Source organism: Syngnathus acus, chromosome 2 (genome assembly GCF_901709675.1).
Source record: "Syngnathus acus chromosome 2, fSynAcu1.2, whole genome shotgun sequence".
Classification (NCBI taxonomy): Eukaryota; Metazoa; Chordata; class Actinopteri; order Syngnathiformes; family Syngnathidae; genus Syngnathus; species Syngnathus acus.
The window spans coordinates 18520440-18539377 of NC_051088.1; the positions used below are offsets into that span (position 1 = coordinate 18520440).

General features: G+C 38.8%; 1 protein-coding gene across 1 annotated transcript in view; it reads left to right on the forward strand.

The window, feature by feature from the left end:
• Window positions 1–9643: 9643 nt before the first annotated feature.
• opn7b (opsin 7, group member b) overlaps window positions 9644–18938 on the forward strand; it is a 39280-nt gene continuing 29985 nt past the window's right edge. The window contains exon 1 of the mRNA XM_037244373.1: window positions 9644–9948. The gene's annotated coding sequence lies outside the window, so the exon portion shown is untranslated. The remainder of the gene's footprint in view (window positions 9949–18938) is intronic.

Genomic DNA, 18938 nt, shown 5'->3' on the forward strand with positions numbered 1-18938 from the left:
TGTGGCCTTGGAGTGAGTTTGAATTTCCAGTCAGAGTGAAAGCTCGTGTCTTGCATGAAATGCGTGTTGAACACTTGATTGATGTGATACATTCAAAATAATGAAAAAATAAAGTAAGGACAGAGTCAAGCATGCTTTTCTGTTCTGTATGTCTTGAAATACTTTCCAATTATAAAAAAAAACATTGCAATCTTACAATGGATACAGAGAAAGGAAAGCCTTCGATGCATGACGTAATTAAGTTTCTAGCAATTTTGTAGGTCTCATATCACCCTAAATTAGTTTTTAGTTCATTGATTGGAGATTGAATATATTATATATAATATGTTGGACTAAGAGGATACATACACAACCAAAATGGACTCGTCATTGTGGTCACTTGTTCATTTCATGCATGTACACGTATGATTATTATTAATCTTCGGAGGCTTTTTGAAACCAAGCGGTTACCCATTTCTCTGAGTCCAAGGTGAGGTTTTATTTTTTTCACGAACATCAATTCAATTAGCAATTTACAAAGTATGATGATGTGCCTGAGGTGGAGGGAATTTTGATATTTAATCACCATGACACAACAAACCGTCCTGTGAATGACAGGTAACTGTCCTTCCAGATTAAATATTGCATTGTGGCTAATTATATTCCACTTTAGATAATACATTGAGAATCATTTGATACCAGCAATCTAATGAGAATATAAATCATGCCTTATGTATCCAGGACGGTATGTATTTACTTCTTTTGGACGGTAAAATTTTAAGTTGTTGTGATCTACTTTTTTACCAAACTGTCTGTTAATCTTTTGCGACTTTCTTGTTTTATTTCTAACCAGAGGCCAGACATTCAACAAAAGAAAAATGACTAAAAATGTGGCTAAACTCTGATGCGTCACAGCCTCATACAGTTACTTTGCACCATAGATATTCACATAACGCATGTCAGCAGAACTAGAGAACTTTTTGACCTCCATATAAAAATTCCATAACTCTTCTGATGAAACAAGAGTTGAATGGTACATTTGTCATGGCCTGACACTCCCACCACGAGCATCATGATACTGATTTATCAGTCCAACATTTGCTGACTACTGACTGTTCCCCCATCAAACAAGGCTTTCTCCCTGTGTTAGTCCACATTTTCTCTACGGGCCTAATTAAAGGAAGCAGAGACAAAAGAGCAAAAAGGCTGATTACATAAATATTAACCGTCAGGGTTTTAGGCTATTGTCAGTGAGGTCTGACGATAAATGCTGATACCGACCACATGGAATAGCGAGATACTTTTTTTTAGTATTATAGCTGCAAGTAATGATTATTTATTTAACCTATTCAACTTTTCGTATAAATTAAGGAATCAGCTTTGAAAAATAATAATTTCCATTGCTTTATTGACATGACGTCAAGTGATTGTTCTCCAAATGTCATGTTAGATGTATTCTTCAAAAACTTTTTCACACGCTCTCCCCTCAACTTATCACTTCCAAATCACTTTGAAGTTCCACCTGTTTGATAGGATTTGCTGCTGCCACATGCCTAGGGTAACCAACTTTCTGAAAAATAAATAAGGGACACCTCATTGGCAGGGATGGCTGACCTGATTGCCATCCACCTTCCTGGCATGATTTTTTATGTGCTTTTTTTGTAGATTAACTAATTAAACCTGAATTGAATAAAACGCAGGTTTCATGAGCATATTAAAAGTTTATCATTTAGAAATGTATTTATATATAAAGTACAAAATAACAAAATTAACTTAACAGAGGATGGTTCAGTTTTCACTAACTAGCCCAGTTTACTGTAATTTCTGGACTATAAATTGCACCTGATTATAAATCAAAATTAGAGGAAAATCTTGTTTTGTTCATATATAAACTGCAGCGGACTATAAGCCGCAAGTTTTTTAATGTTTAATTATTATTTGTAAGAGAATATACACAAAGAGGATTGTCAGGGAAGAGATGGTTCTTTGGGGACGCATATCTTTTTTTAACAATGTTTATTGACAGAGGCATGACAAACAGGCATAAATCTCAGCGATGACCAAAATGAACTTAATGTGCAGGGAACACTAGCAACACACAACTAATAATAAATAAAATTGGTTGAAATGGGTTGAAGTAACATATGGCATAAAGAAGTCAGCATATGTGTGACAGAGTTCCTACCACCCAACTCAAAGTTGTTTAGTGCTAGTAAAAGCCGTTCAGTACCTGTCAGGCATGACAAATGTATCATTCAACCAGTTGTAACTTGATGTTTCATCAAAGGGGGTATGAAGTATATTGTGAAGGTTGAAAAGTTCCAAGTGCTACTTTAAAACTGTATATAATATAAAAAGAATAATTAATAAACAAACCATTCCTTAGAAAACTGCTCAATGCCACATTATGTGGAGACAGCCTATTTTTTTCCATTTATATTTCCTCTGAGATCTTGCTGGTGTGAAGAAAACAGTCAGCCCGATGTTTGCTTACCAAGTTGCTTTGATGTACTGGACAATATTCTTCTCAGTCTCAATCCTCCCCCCTCCAGCAGACTGTTTCCTTGTTTTCCTTTCTCACCTCTTAAAATGTGTCTCGTCACGGTGGCACATGTATAGTCAGATGACTGATGCTATTGTTGATGTCATGTTTTCATACATTAAATGAAGTGTGGTTTCAGTTTCTTTAGACACTACAGATTTTTGTATGAAAAATAGCCCGTTCAAAATGAAGCTAGTAACGCTGAGAAGAGATGTGGTGAACCTTAATGTGCAGTGGAAAAGTGACAGCATCTATGTCAGCAAACTTCCACGACTGGCGTCACAAAAGATACACAGTACGACCCCCTCCATCGCAGTGGTGACGCTCCCAGTCACCCACTGCAGTAAGTGAAATCTTCAATATAAACATTTTTAATATATTATTGAAGTACTTCCTACGCACGTTTTTTTCAGCATTTATATTTCTGAAAGATGCTGAAACATACTTTTAAAATAAATAAAACACATAATATAGTGCATTGATAGAGAGCAAGAGCAAAGGATAACAGAAAAATACAAATGCAAACAGTTCAGTAGTGTACCAATCCCTCTGTATATGAACAAATATTTATTTTCCAAACTTGATTTAATAATAATAATAATTATGGCCAAAGATGTACATGTATTTCTGCTATAAAAATCAGAATTGAAGATTTGAGGCTAATTTGAAATTCTTTCTTTCTTTCTTTCTTTCTTTCTTTCTTTCTTTCTTTCTTTCTTTCTTTCTTTCTTTCTTTCCACAATATATACAAGGTGGGAAAAAATAGAGTTACAAGCTGTGCAAAACAAATCTGTAAAATAGCAGGAATGCGAACCTTGAACCATCAATGGAGAGGGAGTCTTTTGGTGACCCCAGTCTTAGAAAGTCTCTGACGCATTTAGACTTTTCCAATTAGTCAAAGTTGGCCTAACCTAGCCATGATAATTATTCTTGAACCAAACACCTTGGGCGAGACTGCACCACATTTCCATCATAATTGAATGAAACCGCTGAAGACTTTGGCTACAAGCACCAGACTCTATTTTTACACAGCTGCTCTTTTTTTTTTCCCAATCTCTTCGTATGGCTACACAACCAGCAGGCATCGATTTGACAAAATTTACAGAGGATTGAGAAAAAAAAAAAACTACTTGAGGCAATGTTGCAGGAATACAAAAATAGACTATTTTATAAAAAGGTTTCTCAATGGGGCTTCTCTTGTCAGTTCGAGATCCAACCTAACAGGGCAAAAGGGTTCTTTGCAGAACCTCGAATTCGGGGATCCGAGTGGAAACTTTCACAGATGGTTCTTGCTGGGTTCTCGGTAGAACGATCTCAGTGGCTTCCAAATGTAACTTTGATGAAGGGTTCTCACAAGAACCAAAAAAGGTTCTCCTATGAAGACAAGCCGAAGAACCTTAAATGGTTCCAGCCAGCACATTTACTCCCGAGAGTGCACCCTTACATTCAATGCCATCTTTTCATCTATTCACAGATTCACGATTTCATCTTTAACTGACTGTAGATGTAGTGCCACTATCCTTCTACAACTGAATGGAATATAAATGAGAAAGTTTCCACCCAGACATACATAGGCCTTCTGCAAGACATCTTAACGATGGTTGTTTTGCATCCCTAAAGACTTACCAACCAATCTTAAGCCTCTATCTCACTAAAGCCTCTATCTCAGTGAGCAGCAAACAATTGTGTTTTCGAAGGCAGTGAATGCTTTGTTCTAAGAGTTTGTCAGGGTTTGTTCAAGGTCGTAAATGTTGGCAAAACGTTTGCCAACAGTCACAGTGATTTTTCTTGTCCTAAGAACATTTTGAATATAGTGAACGATTGTCTAGGGACCGTTTGGCGAATATTTGCAACCTTAAAGACACCTTGACAAGAAAACATTTACGGCCTTAGAAAACACTCTCAATTGTTGTTGCCTCAGTGGAATACGGGCCTTACCAATGGAGCATGCCTCCAACTTTGAGTATAAATAGTTGTTTTTTTCAGACCAATTCAGGCTGGTGCAGTCCTAAGTTTTATTGCATGAACTGATGAACCCTTGTCGGATGAGATTAAAAATATCTAAGGCATACAGAGCAGCCCAGTCGCAATTGATTGAGGAAGACCTGACCCAGCTGGATGACAATATCCACAAGCAGGATAAAATAAAAATACAATATGCATGTAATTTTATTGGTCATCAAGCATCTGTCCATTTTCTATACCACTTATCCTCTTCAGGCTCACATGTGAGCTGGACTCTATTCAACTTATTTCGTGAAGGCGGACTAGACCCTGGACTCGTTGCCAGTCAATCGATTGGCCCCCCCGCTTTATACTCTATGTGCATACGGTATACCTGACTGACATAATCAGCTTATCAGTAAGCTCTGCAGAAGCCTGGTAATGTTCCTGATCTTTAGAATCGCTCCAGGACTCTGTCTCTCGAGGACCAGGATTGCCCACGCCTGGTACAAAGCAAAGGCCCTAAAGAGGCAGCCTCCGAGTGGGATCCGGCTAGCCGGCTATTTATAGCCCCTCAACTTATTCCTTCACTACGTGTTGTGAGTCAGCACACATAGTATGTCGTGACTTGCCTCCATGCCAACAATACACAGACAGCCTTTGGAAAAGATCTCATAAGTGATTCATTGTTAAAGCGGAAGTCAACGCCAAGGATTTTTTTAAGGAATGCACTGTATGTGTAAGCAACAGTAAAAACCATTAGATTTCTGGAATGAGTTAAAAATAATTCATCAACATCTGGGGAATGCCATATTGTTGATATATGTCATATTGTTGCGACTTGAGGGCAAAATTTGGCGCCAACCTTTAGGTAAGTAAATGCTGTGTTTTGAACGTGTTTTTAAAACATAAATACTAAAGTTTAATAAATACATATGCCAATTTAAGATTAAACTGGAAGCTTTGACATATTGGAGTGACGTCCCCTTGTTTTCAACTTTATAATACACAGCATTATTATTCGTTTTTATATTTGTTATCGGAGCTGTCCAGTTTACATGGCCTGTGCAGGGGCAGTGATGTCACAGTGGCTGGATTGGAGTAACTAAAAGAAGGTGCAGCTCATTTGATGGATTATAGGTACGGTGTGAACAGCATTCTATGTTTCATTGTGTGGTGTCACAACCATGATAAAATGAGTAGCGCCACAAGTATGCAGACTGGAGGTGACTTGATTGAATTAGCCTTTAGCTGTTGAACCAGAATGTGTTTTTCCTAGGTTACCCAAAATGAATCACTAAGTCAGTGGCAAGTGAAAGTAGTGCAATAGTATATGGGCTGTCACTTTTCTACATTTGGTAGTCGAGGCGCTTCGCACTGCTTCCTCATTCAGCAACTGATGACATACCACCGTTTTTCAAAATGGTTTGAAAGGCTTTAATCATAGGAAGGGGGTAAAAGATGAGTTGTTCACCTGGATTTGAGGTGAAGACAGACCTTTCTTGAAGTATAGCATGGCCCCTCTATCCCTGCAGGATTGCCCTTCAAAGCGTGTATTAATCCATTATTGATCTGCGACATACGTGCACCTAATTACATTAACGTTGACAGATAGATGTGGGAAACTATGGATGCCCCCTCAGGTGGATGCCCAGGCCCACTGCCCTATTGGCCCTGCATTCTTCAGTGTTTGACACCAGTGCTCAGGGCATCAGGTGTCACATTTGCAACCAAAAAGCGGGAAGACCATACTCAAAGGGCAGTTATACAAACAACAGGTCATTTGATTTGTATGCTACCCATGACTTGTCTCTCTGAGGGTATGTCGATTTAACGATGAATCTAATAAATTAGGCCCTGCAGGCATGCTGAGATAATGACTGTGGTGTTCACGGCACTTATACCATGTGAAAAATTGTCATTGACGGTGATGATGATGACAAGTGTCATTTGCCAAAACAAGACAATTGAGAGCGCTGCGTGTCCTTGTTGAAGTGTGCAAAATCATTTGCAAGTGTACATACGGCACATAATAACCTGTCTGTGTGTATTATCATACGCTTGTGAATCTGTTTCTTGTTTTCCTAAGGACTGACACTGGGATTTTTTTCCCATGTGGTCACAGTGGCTTGCAAGACGCAGAGCTGAGGGCCAGAGGGGTGTGTTAGCAGCATGGTTATCTCAGTTGGATTCCTCTTCACAGTGTTCAAAGGCGCACAGCAAAGCCACAACCCGTGTGAAGGCAAAGAAGGACATACACACCAGGGTATAATAAATAAATAACCGGATTTATAAACATTTAGAAAATAATTGGACAGTTTTTTTGCAATGGTGGAAAGTACATGAGACTATTCCAAAGAAGAAAAAGAAGGTGCATTTCACAAACATTTCCACACTTCAAATATGGATTCGGTGATTACTGCGCACAAAACTCAATCTGCGGCCAGCGGCTCTCCATTGAGCCAATGATGCCTTCAAAACCAAAAGATATCTTGTTTGAGAGTGTCACAGTGGTTAACCACATTGGTGAGATTAAAAAATAATTATTCAATATTGGTGAAGAAAAGAAACAGTTGATTGATGAATTCTATTTCATGCGCAAACAATTCAAAATATTTCCATGATGTAAATGATGGTTATGCCCTCGTGATGAACCTGCATTTTCTTCACTCACACTTAATGGCTGCCTCTCACTGCAAACAGTAAATTAGCCATGAACAAAATCGATTGACCGAACAAACTAGCTTGGCAGATTCTATTCTTCTTAAGGTACTTAATAACTCCACCATTTGGAAGACGTGATTTTACATTGATGATAAAATATACACCAATTTTGCCAAAGGAGATGACAGCACATTATTTCTTCAGGGGAAAATGGAATTGAATAGAAAAAATACTTTATAGCAGGGGGTCAGCAACCTTTTATGAAATGAGAACTACTTCTAAGTTCCTGATGAGTGTCAAGGTTTGATACACATTTTTGAAATAAAAAGATGCTTAAATGACCTTTAGTCATAAATTATCTGCTATGAGTAATAATCAAAAATAATTTACACAAACAAGGTACAGGCAACGAGATTTCTGTAAATCTCTAAATCAGTAAAGAATGTCTAAGTCAATAAATACATCTCGAAATAAAAAAAATCACTAAATAAATCTTGAAATAAAGAAATACATAAATGAATCTCTATTTCTCAAAATAATTCTCTCAATCTCTAAATTGCTCTCTAAAAAATATCAAAGTAAATCTCAGAATTGAAAATAAATCTTTAAAAAAAATCTCTAAATAAATAAATAAATGAATGAATGAATAAATCTCTAGTCCCTTAAAAAACGTGGCCTTCTTTTGGGCACCGATGTATTCATACAAGCAGAAAGCTATCCAACCAAGACAGGAGCAGATGGTGCAGGCAAAGTAGAGGATATCACACAATAGCAGGCAGAGAGAAAATTAAAAGGAAGATTTGATTTATCATGTTTCTCACGTACGTTGACTGTCCAGAGAGCGAGAGTAGAACAAAAAGGTCTGCTTAAATGTGATATGATTTTATTGAATTCTTACTAGAGGACTTCAAAATGTTCAGGATTCTTGAGCTACACAAATGTATGTCCATTTGATTGATTACATTTGAAGGTTTATTGGAAATTGTAGGGATTTTTTAAATTGATTATATGCAATTAATTGGATCTCTGGGGTCAATGCTCATCCATCAAGTATGAAAGTAAACATATTCTTTAGTGAAATATGCAAATATGTGCCTGTGAGTGAGACATTTTTGATAGTGCTCAGTTGTTACGTAACATTGTAGCTAATTTACATAATACCACTTCTACTTGAGTTTCTCCGCCCATGTCGACATTATTCCCAAACTGTGCATAAATAAATAAGAATAAATAATAAAAATAACGAATAGATAGGTTTTGTCTGTCTGTTGCACAGCATGGGGAATAACATAAAGACTCGAGGGATGGAACTAAAAGCGGAATCAATAAAAGGTTGACGTTATGAGAACTATATGTGACACATTGTAATAATTTGGACTTTCCTGACTTTAAATCAAATAATATCAAATATGTTACATCCATGATATTGTATTATAAGTTTTAAGATATGGTCTGATTGATTTTAATTCTGAACACTTTCTTTACCTTTGTTTTTCTCAATGCAGCTTACTCTAATGATTCATCCATGATTTTTCTTGAATGTAGTGTGTTGCAATAACTTCTCGACTCATACTGTATCCACTTTTTTTCCACTTTTTTTTGTTTTCAATTCAATTTGGTAGGTTTAGGACACAATATTGTTTGGGTCTTGATATTTTTATAATACAGTATTGTTTGGGACTTTTGTTTGTTTTCACAGAATTCAATTTGGTACATTCAGGACACAATATTGTTTGGGTCATGAAAGACCAGTCAAAATGCAGCTGGTTATTAATATGGGGAAGTCTTTGAAAACAGCAGCAGTGAATAAGTTAATTTATGAAGCCCTCCTCGAAAGCAGAGAATTGTGCATTCAAAGACATGACTTGCTGCTTATGTTCTACCACTGAGCTCCACAAATTAATTTTACCCTTAAAGGTCACACGATCGTTCACTTCCCTCCTTGCAACATAGGAGCAACTAAGACTAAGAATCAAGTCTTTTGTTTCGGTTTTCTCTTATGAATTACGCTCTCATTCCAGTCCTCTGGAGTTTTCAAAAAATTGCATTTGAATTGAACATGGCACATGAGAATGTAGAAACACACACAAGCGTGCCTTTGCCACTGGCAACTATCTGGGCTCACTAGCTAACATTAAGCATGACATTTCTCTTACACTTCAAAGCAAAGCCGTGTCACCCGTGTCACCCTCACCCACCCTGCACGAACCCTTATGTGAGTAAGGTGGGAATTTTGTCATCATCCTGCATCTCCACCATGTCATCCCTTTGTCCTATCCTTGAGATTTCCCATATGAAAGGCGAGAATATGATAAGCATTTCTCTTCATCGATAAACTCGATAGTTGACTCAATTGAAAGACAATCTGCATTGTGGGGAAACCACCCTCAGTGAGATTGGGGACGGGTGTGTGCATGTGATTGCCAGAAAGAGAGACAGAGTGGGAAGAGAGAAAGAGAGTGAGAGGAGCATCTATGTGTGTACAAGAGCTTTAAGTAGAGAGGGGGAAAGCAGAGCAAGCAGCAGAGCTCGTCAGAGTCACAGTGAGCTGCGGGGTCGAGGAGAGAGAGCAGCAGCAGCCCGTCTCCCTCGTTCCACCGCCTCTCGCCGATCCGAGCGCAGCCGTAGGGCTGCCACTGCTGCTTGCTGACCGCGAGTGGATTCTGTGGCTCTGTACACAGTCCACTCGGCCCAGTGGCTTTACACATTGAGCCCACAGATCTTCTCATCTGCTTCCTTTACACAAGGTTGAAGGTTTGATGCATTGGCTCTCGCCATGAAACACCAATGATCCCTAGGCAGCACACCCTCTCACTAAGGTAGGCACATAATTCTTTCTCCCTTTAATCAACTTTGATTTTAGTCAAGTATCGCAAAGTGGCTGTTTAACCCTATCAAGAGAATGTTTGCCTTTTGGGTCTGCTTCAGTCTTTATGGATTTCACAAAGCCTCTTCTCCTAATTAATGGCTGATGTGCTTAAAACCATTTAATTCTTGTAATTATACTCAATGCTTTTGCCTCACTGTGCCTCAGCAACTTTGTGACATGTTCCAGAGGATTTACATAATGAGTTATTATGCTCCCTCAAGTGATGTTGATTAAACTTGTCGTGGAATTGGAAGGACAGCATGTCCCATTGTGAGCATTGCACAGCATAACTGGCGAGGTGACAGCTATTTGGAAATGTGGCATGGATGTTCAACGTAATTGTGATTCCAAGTGAAAAGTTGCTTTCAGCCTGCACGTCCTTTAATGCGGTAATCAAGAGACAACAACGTCTCCGTGCGACTGCTATTCTGCTTGTAATTGAGACTGACTTCCTAAAAATAGGGACAAACTTAAAATGACGTTTGCTTTTGAAACCTGAACTTTCACGTGGCTTTGCACGGCATGTGTGTGAATATGAAGTTTTGTTTTGGCATTCTTTGAGTAAGTATCAGTGCTGGCCATTATTTCAACTGACATGAAACAAACACAAAAGCACTGTTGTTCACAAAACTCTAGTGCTAATTTGATTCCACTGAAGACCAAAGATTACACGGGTTCAAAACAGCTTGTGTACAAACATACAGACACAATTGGAATGACAGCACCAGTCAGAGAGCATCAGTCTGTCATTATTTTGAAACGATAATTAACAATATAGGTTGAGGAACAGATACACAATTGTTTTACAAGCTGCAGTATAATGATGGAAGCCCATGTCCAACATTCTTCATGAAAAACAAAACCTTAGTCAGCCATACCGCCAGTTTAAAAGGATGTGTGGTATTTATTAACTTGGGGTTGGCAGATGGATTCTCTATTGCCGTAATAAAGGTCATAAAACACCCTCCTTATAAGGTTTTAGCTGGACTCCATAACATATTTCACAGCACAGAAAAGAGGCTTCAGAATTATTTGCCTGGAAGGGAACTACAAATGAGTCAAACACACAAGAAGCAAGACCTAAGTAGAATGTCCCCCAAGAGAAGACATTGGCTCAAATTGCATACATTTAAAAATGAGCCCTTGGCAAGTTCTGAGGATAGACAAAAAAAAAAACTTTCTTCATACAATTACTGCTAGAAATAATATTTCGGTCATGGATAGGGTCTGTCGGGATAGGGTGGAGTGCCCTTTCCAGATCAGGGACGAGATTCTGCCCCAAAAGATCCATTTTCTTGCAGCGTCTGCAGTGATGCAGATTCTGCTCGGTCTGTTTTACTCTTTCTCAATTAACTTTTCGAAATAGGTTCCCAACTTCACCTGTGGCTGCAAGCATTGGGTCTTGACAAAAAAACAAACAAAAAAACAAATTAAACCCCTAAAACAAAATTGAAGAAACGAGTGACCAAAGTGAGTTTACTCCAAAGGGTGGCCATCACCAGTCTTTATGGGGGCACAAGAAATGCAATTATTATATCCCTATAAACAACTGCATGTGTACGTACATGCGTAGTTTGAATGCATCAATGGAAAACACACACATGCTCCTAAGCTGCTTTGCGGCACGATCGGCGGTTCCTCATTAGATTCAAATGATGGATGGAATTGTTGCTATTGGTTGGTCAAGGATTCTGATTTGGGAATATATAAATGTATATACAAATATACACACACACATCAGTGGATAGATGGATAGATGATGAATAGTGAGTTACAAAAAACAATTTGAAAGCATTGCTTGCCATTATTTTTTTTTTGCTGTTCTTTTGTGGAAAAATCAATCAAGTGATAATGGAGTAATAATTGATGGTGGCACAATTCATTTAGCAAGTCTACATCGGCACGCTCCCATTGCACTTCTATTGCACGTGTCTTTGTGTTGCATTTATGCAACCTAAAGTAGAGTGACGGTACAAAGGCGCTGGCAACGGTTTCCACATCTGTGTGGGAGACAGGATGCTTTGCAGTGGCATGTCAGACCAGGGTCATAAATAAAAAAGTTAATGGAGAAGTTCAAGGAGAAGCACCGTACATTGTAGCTTCAATGAAGCTTTATCAAATCACTGTGTATTTGCTTTTGTTTTCTGGCTCTCTGATGGTCGTGTTTCCTCCAGTTAAAACAACTTCCCTTGCTCCCTATTACGGCGCTTGCTGTGTTTATGCTGTGTTTATCTTGTTTCAAAGAGAGGAGGAAGCTATAGACACGTGCAATTAATCTTGTGTGCAGTTACGCAATTCAACAACTAGATTTCCATCCGATTTTATTTCACTTTTCACCTCAGCGTCATGGGGGATGCTGATCTGATATAGGTGAGAAGCAGTGCACACTACGTTTACCAGATATCATCTTTCAGTCACAGGACTCAAGTAGGAAATAAAAATCCTCAAATCAGAAATATTTACCTTTTTTCACCGTGGTAGGATTTTAATCTATAAATCTTGATTAGATTTGCATTTCCACCGTGGCTGTTGGTGGAATGTCAGTTAGGTATGTACAGTAGATGAAATGACTTCATCTGATCCAAGTCAAAGTTTGGATGAGGCTTCTCAATCTGTGTGTGGAAGTACATAATTAAAAGGAGCGCTAAATGAGATGACATGTTTGCTCAAAATGATTAATGAGGTTTGTAACATAACTACAAGATAACATTTTGAAAATAATATCCAGTTTAATACATTTTGTAGAAACCTTATTTGCATATATGTGCCATTGTTGTTTTCAACACAATGTATTTCGGGTAGTGATGTAATATGGTGGGGCAGCAACCATATCATATTATCATCATCCTACAAAACATGGCCCATTGTGTATCAAATTAAATTGTAAACAACATTTTTAAAATATTTTTTAAAAGGATTTTTTTTAAAACATTTCTAACAATGTATTTTATTAGTAGAGGTCACTGGTTGTATTTTGAGACACATTTGTCATTATGGTCGTGTCCTTTTAAAATGATGGTCTTTGTAGCATCAACGTGGTCAGTGGCAGCTCTAAACACTTTTACCTGGGGTTGGCAAGGGGGTAACAGGAGGTTCAGTTGAGCAGGGTGCAGAGATTATACCAACACACACATAGACACCCACACAAGCACACACACTTTTAATTCCGATCTCATTTTCTGCACTCCCTGGCACATTTTATGCAGGTCACGTGAATAACTTGTTGAGCACTAACCCAATCTGTGTAGGCTAATGCAGTAACACCTGTCACCTGTCTGCCACAAACGATTTTTTGCTAGTTGAATAAGTCACCGATAACAGTTGCAATTAACTAATCGAATCATATGTAAAAAGCAGCATATTGCACTAGCAAGGAGCTGCTCTTTTATAACCATCATTACCTTACAGCAAATATATTTTTTAGTGCACGGACAAATACAAAGACAATTAATATGATATCTTACATTCAGTTTTGATTAAACCTTGCAGCTTGGCCCAGCCTGCCTAACATGTAATAGTGCAACTTAAATTGAAGCTGATATTGTAGCCTTAATTACCACGGGCGAGGCAGGGCAACCATGTGTAACACAAACTTTTATTTAACAAACAGGGAAGAAGGGAAACTGTAACTCCAGCAGGGAAGGTGCAAAGAGAAAGCAGACGAGCCGGTCAGCGAGCAAGCGTCGTGTGTCGTGGAGGGAGACAAGGGAATGGCAAGTTTGTAGTCAGGCATGTGGTCGAATCCAGCAAAGCACAAAGCAAAGCAAGAAGCAAGTGGGCGTTTCGCTACACAGTGAATCAGGCAAACAGGAATCAGGGACCAGACCAGATCAGGAACAGGTGGCAGGCAGGCATGCGTCTAAGCAGACGAACCAGCCAGGAGTGACAGAAGTTCAGGGTTTACATAGGAGTTAACGTTGTGTGGTGATGAACAGAAGGTGCGGGCCAATCAGTGCTGATCACTGCATAACAGGACGGGAGGGGCAGGAAGAGAGAAACAGAACTGTCCGAGGTGCTGATGCCGCAGATACCTGACGTTAATATTTTTATCTGTGAAAATTTATTGTGGTACCAAAAGCTACTGATACACTACGTACACTTGCACGATGAATACTATGAAACTATATATAAATACCAAACGTTTCACTTGTGAGGTATCAAGCATTTTTTAAAATATGGAAGACAGTAAAATCAGAAGACGAAAACTCACCATTGTAGTTCTCCCCATCTGTTATAGCCATAGTTGTTAAAGCACTCCTGGCACTTGTTAGGGATCTTTAATATCCAACCTGTCCAGTGTGCACATGTATCTAATTATGGCCTTTTCATCAAAGTGAAATGTGAATTCACTTGGCCGGAATGTTAACTTATTTTCACGACTCTCCATTAAGAATCCTTGGCCTACTGCCGATTATGCAGCCAGGATGTCTGCACAAACAAATTCACACAGGGGATCAGTTACGTGATGCTGGGCTCTATTTAATGGCGTGTAGGACGCAACCATTTTATTTTGAAAGAAGTGGGGGGTGTCGGAGTGGGAGTAAATTCTAAACACACTATTTCTACACACTATGCAGAAGTTATAAGAACATTTTGTGAAAAAACATTTAGTTTTGACAGATGAATTGGGCAAAACATTCCCTTCTGAAAAAATATTAAATATACCGATTGTGGCATACGAGGTTTCAGCCTGACACCAGCAAATTAGGATTGCTTGCATGATTGACCCTGTCACGGTTACTGTATCCATTCAACCTTGACTGCTGAACAGTAAACATGTTCTATATCAGTCTCTTTCTGTTGAAAACAGGGATGCACTGCAAACTCCGCTATCCAATTGCGCATGAAACTTGTGTTTATTGGTTTGATGTTAAAATATTTATTCATGCATAAGAAAAGCATTTTTTTATGGAACTTACTGGCCATAACAAGAACGAATCACTAATGCATGTACCTCTCTTTTGACTCCCCTCAGTGTTTGTGTACTCAGCACAAACATGCAATTAAAGTCACTCCACATTAATTCTAGGTCTCAGTCTTTTAAGTTCATCAAAGCAGAATGAGGGCTGATTGGTGTAAAATGTTGCACGACACAGTTTTATTTGTTGAGCCAGCAGCTCAATGTCAAGGTGTCTCTTCTCTTAAATGAATGAGACCCGAGCAATTTTGAAAAAATTTCATGGACCGACCGTATTTAAGAGGATTAGAGCATTCACAAATAGCTCTGCGGCGAGCGCTTGTGTGGAGCATGATTCAAATTCTCATTTCATTACTTTTCTCAATTTCATTCTTTCAGCGGGCAGCTCTACAATTTGTATCTTGAGGGGATGCCAAAGGCAGGTTTCCCTGTGACTAATCCAGCTTTACCTATCTTACTTTGATTGTGGCATCCTCAGCCCTTACCAGGTCAGGTTTCCATCACATCTAACCACCAAACTTATCTAATACTACTCATAAAATATGGGCATGCAAATTAAGTGATGACATAAGTGGCACGTTGAGCAATATTCACACTGAGCTCACTGGTATGGGATCTATGCGGACAACAAAATGTTCGAGTGAGGAAAAAGAAGGTTAAAAATAGAGCTGTTCACAAGTTAGCACCTGTAGGAGCATACAGTGCAAATGCAAAGTCATGCAAACTATTAGAGGTGTTGAAAGAATAAAGGTATTTCTGTTTGTTTTACTGCAAGGGAATTTAAATTCCCCTCAAATTACCCCCCCCCCCCCACAGAGAAATATATGTATGGCAAAATATGTGCTGTGATTTCATTGAGTACATATGCACTGGAAAACTATCATCTTTTGCTCAGAATGATATACTTATTACAGATTACTGAGACAAAATCCTTTCCTCTACAGTGCCACGCCACTTTATTACAGTCGGAGACAGTTTCTAATGGCTCGATTAAGAAGCTTAGTGGGTTATTCCAATTGCTGAAACTGAATGGTCATTGGATAAATAGTGGGCCTTATATCGCCCATGACATGCTCCCCGTTTCTGAGGAAGTATGGGGCAGTGAGCTGGCCCAGACACTTGGCTTCTGCATGATGTTTGGATAATCGGTCTGTTCTTTGACCGTGAATAAGAGAATCATTGGTCTTGTAGTATAAACCTCCACTATTTTTATTCTGTCGTTCTAAACTAATCCAGAGACTTTACCAATCCATAGTGACTTTGTTAAAAACGACTAGCGTTGTTCCTCTCTTCAATCTTGATTACTTTCACATTCCCAGATGGTTAGTCACACAGCTAGCAGCCTTGATGATGACTTAAAAGGTGCTGCTAATACACAGGAATTTAAAAACTAGTATTTTTTGCATATCCTCTAATGAAACAATATTTAGCTGCAGGGGTCTTAGCAATTTGTGTTATGGCTTCAAAGACTGAGTAGCTGGCAGCTGGACTGCAAGAAAGAAGAAATCTTATCTGAATTTCTTCGGCATGTGGTATTTTTCTTTTTCATGTTAATAAGCATTTCTTGATGGAGCAAGTTTAGACACCTGTGCTGTAACTGCATGATGTGCGCACGTCTATAAGCTTCTGCTTCATCCTGCCCCTTCTGTGCTCTTTTTCATCATGTCCTGAATATTTTATGTAAATGCTTTGTCTGAAATGTACCTTACCCAAAAGTCAGCTAAACTAAACTGCACATGAATGTTGTCGACTGAGTAGAATCGTCATATAAATCAATGAACACATTTATGATATAGGGCAGAAAAAAATGGAGCTTTCTCTCCTTGAATGACCAGCAGCCGCCACTGGTTAATGTTTCATACTCAAACAAGCTCATACGTACATAACACAAAATGACGACAATGTGGGATACTGATAAAACTCATTAGCGTCATTATTATATGAGTCAGTTTGTCTCTAAGTCATGTTAAGACCTTTAGGCTCTGGTCGGTGTTGTTCCAGCTTAGTTCTACCGAAGCGATACCACATAAAGTGACAAAAGAAGAACACACATGGAGATAGATACACAACAATCAAATCAGAGGGGAGAACAGTGTGTAAGCAATCTTAATACTGCTACCTTGTGAGACAGCCATATCACACCCCCAGCTATCCAGTTTTCTTTTGGTCTGGTTTAAAAATATCGATGGAATTCCAGCACTAAGACATGCTGGCAGCTGCCATTTTCACGTACTGGACTGTGTGTGTTCTCGTACTGAGTTGCACTTGCGGCATGAATTTAATCCGGTCTCACTTATTTTTGTAGTGTTTATTTTGTTAACAGATTAAATGTTATGGAAATGCCTTGGTAACAAAACAAGATGATCACAAGAATGTCGAGGTGTTCAAAGGGGGAGTTGGCAGTGCAAAAGGTGCTAGCAAAATTTCTATAAAGCCGCACATCAGACTTACGTTCTTGAGCGATTCTTGAGCCATTCGTAATGACATCTGATCATGAACGTGAGTTGTGATCAATAGATCAAACACAACGCATATCCTTAACCTTAACATACCTACACTCAGCTGCCTGAGATCTCTTCACTCTGTTTGATCGTTATCTGCCGTGTTGTTGAAAAAGGCAATCTTAGACTTAGCAAAACTCCCAAAGCCCAAGGTAAGACAAGTCTGACATGCAAGGCTAAGGCTGGTGTGCTTCTCATGAGTGTGTTCATGAGTGGGGGATAAACGAAGGATACTTTCTGTTTCCGATTTCTTTAAAAAAAATCAAATTAAAAGCACAAGGACCACACCGTTTTTTTTAGTTAATTTCCCCCATGTACGACTAGCACTATCATTGACAGAAATTACCCAAAGTGTTTTTTGGGATGGAATTACAAATTTCCCTTTTAACAATTTATCAGAAATGAGAAACTGAAATATACATGAACAACATGGAGTAACAACTGCCAAGAGCAATTGTGCAACACCAGGGACATACAGTAATTGTAAATCTGGGTGATTTAGAGCCCTCAGCCAAACTTCTGTGTGTGGTCTACGAAGATGTTATTCAGGCTGCATTAAACTCGTCTTATGTTTCATAACAGTACTGCATATTAGGCATGCTAAACACCTGTGAAACATTGCTGAACCCTCACTATGTGCAAAGTGAATTGGACTGTGGATAAAGCAGTTGTTAACATTTTAGGGATGAGCATGGATAGACCCTTAGGCAAGACATTCTGGATGGCAGGCATCCATATTTTCCCAATGTCAGTTATCCCCATGTTCTAAATGCATTATGGATGACATTCAGGCACACATGCTCACACACAGACACATTCACAAAACCATGCATGTAATTAACAAATCCGACTGAAAGGGTAGGAACATTCAATTAATCGGTTTGCTTCATTGCCGTCGGCCATTAAAAACAAACTTCATGCATTTCAATTAGAAAAAACCCCCAACATAAATAAAATGCGAAAATCATATATAGAAGAGTGTAGATGTGCGTGGAAGTGCGGTACACAAAAAGGCGTAAAACTTAGGAGACGTGACAGCTTTACTGCGCAAGCTTGTGCGCCTCATACATGAGAGACAGAATGAGTAAAATGCTGGATTAGTCTTAATCACACTGGACATCAGTCAAATAAATTCCTCACTAGCCTGTCTCTTTTTTTGTTTTGTTTTTTTCTGTCCTCCGGTTATCATGTGATAATTGGTGGGCGGAGCCTCCTGCTTCTCTCCTGGTACCTGCCCTGAATAAAATTGCTCTCAATCACATCGTCTGTAACGGTTCCACAGTTGGCTGGAAAGTCACTGTGGTAAAAAATTAAGACTGTCAGAACTGTCGAAAGTCGGAGATTTCACAGTAAAAACAAAATATACAAACCAAAAAGATTTAGTTTGACGCCAATTAAATGCTAAGCTTTTGTAAAACTCTGCTTGTTCCTGCACACTCAAGACAATAAGACTGCATATCTACTATAAATAGTGGTTGGACAACTCGACATGTTTTACACTGTACGCGAATGTAATGAAAG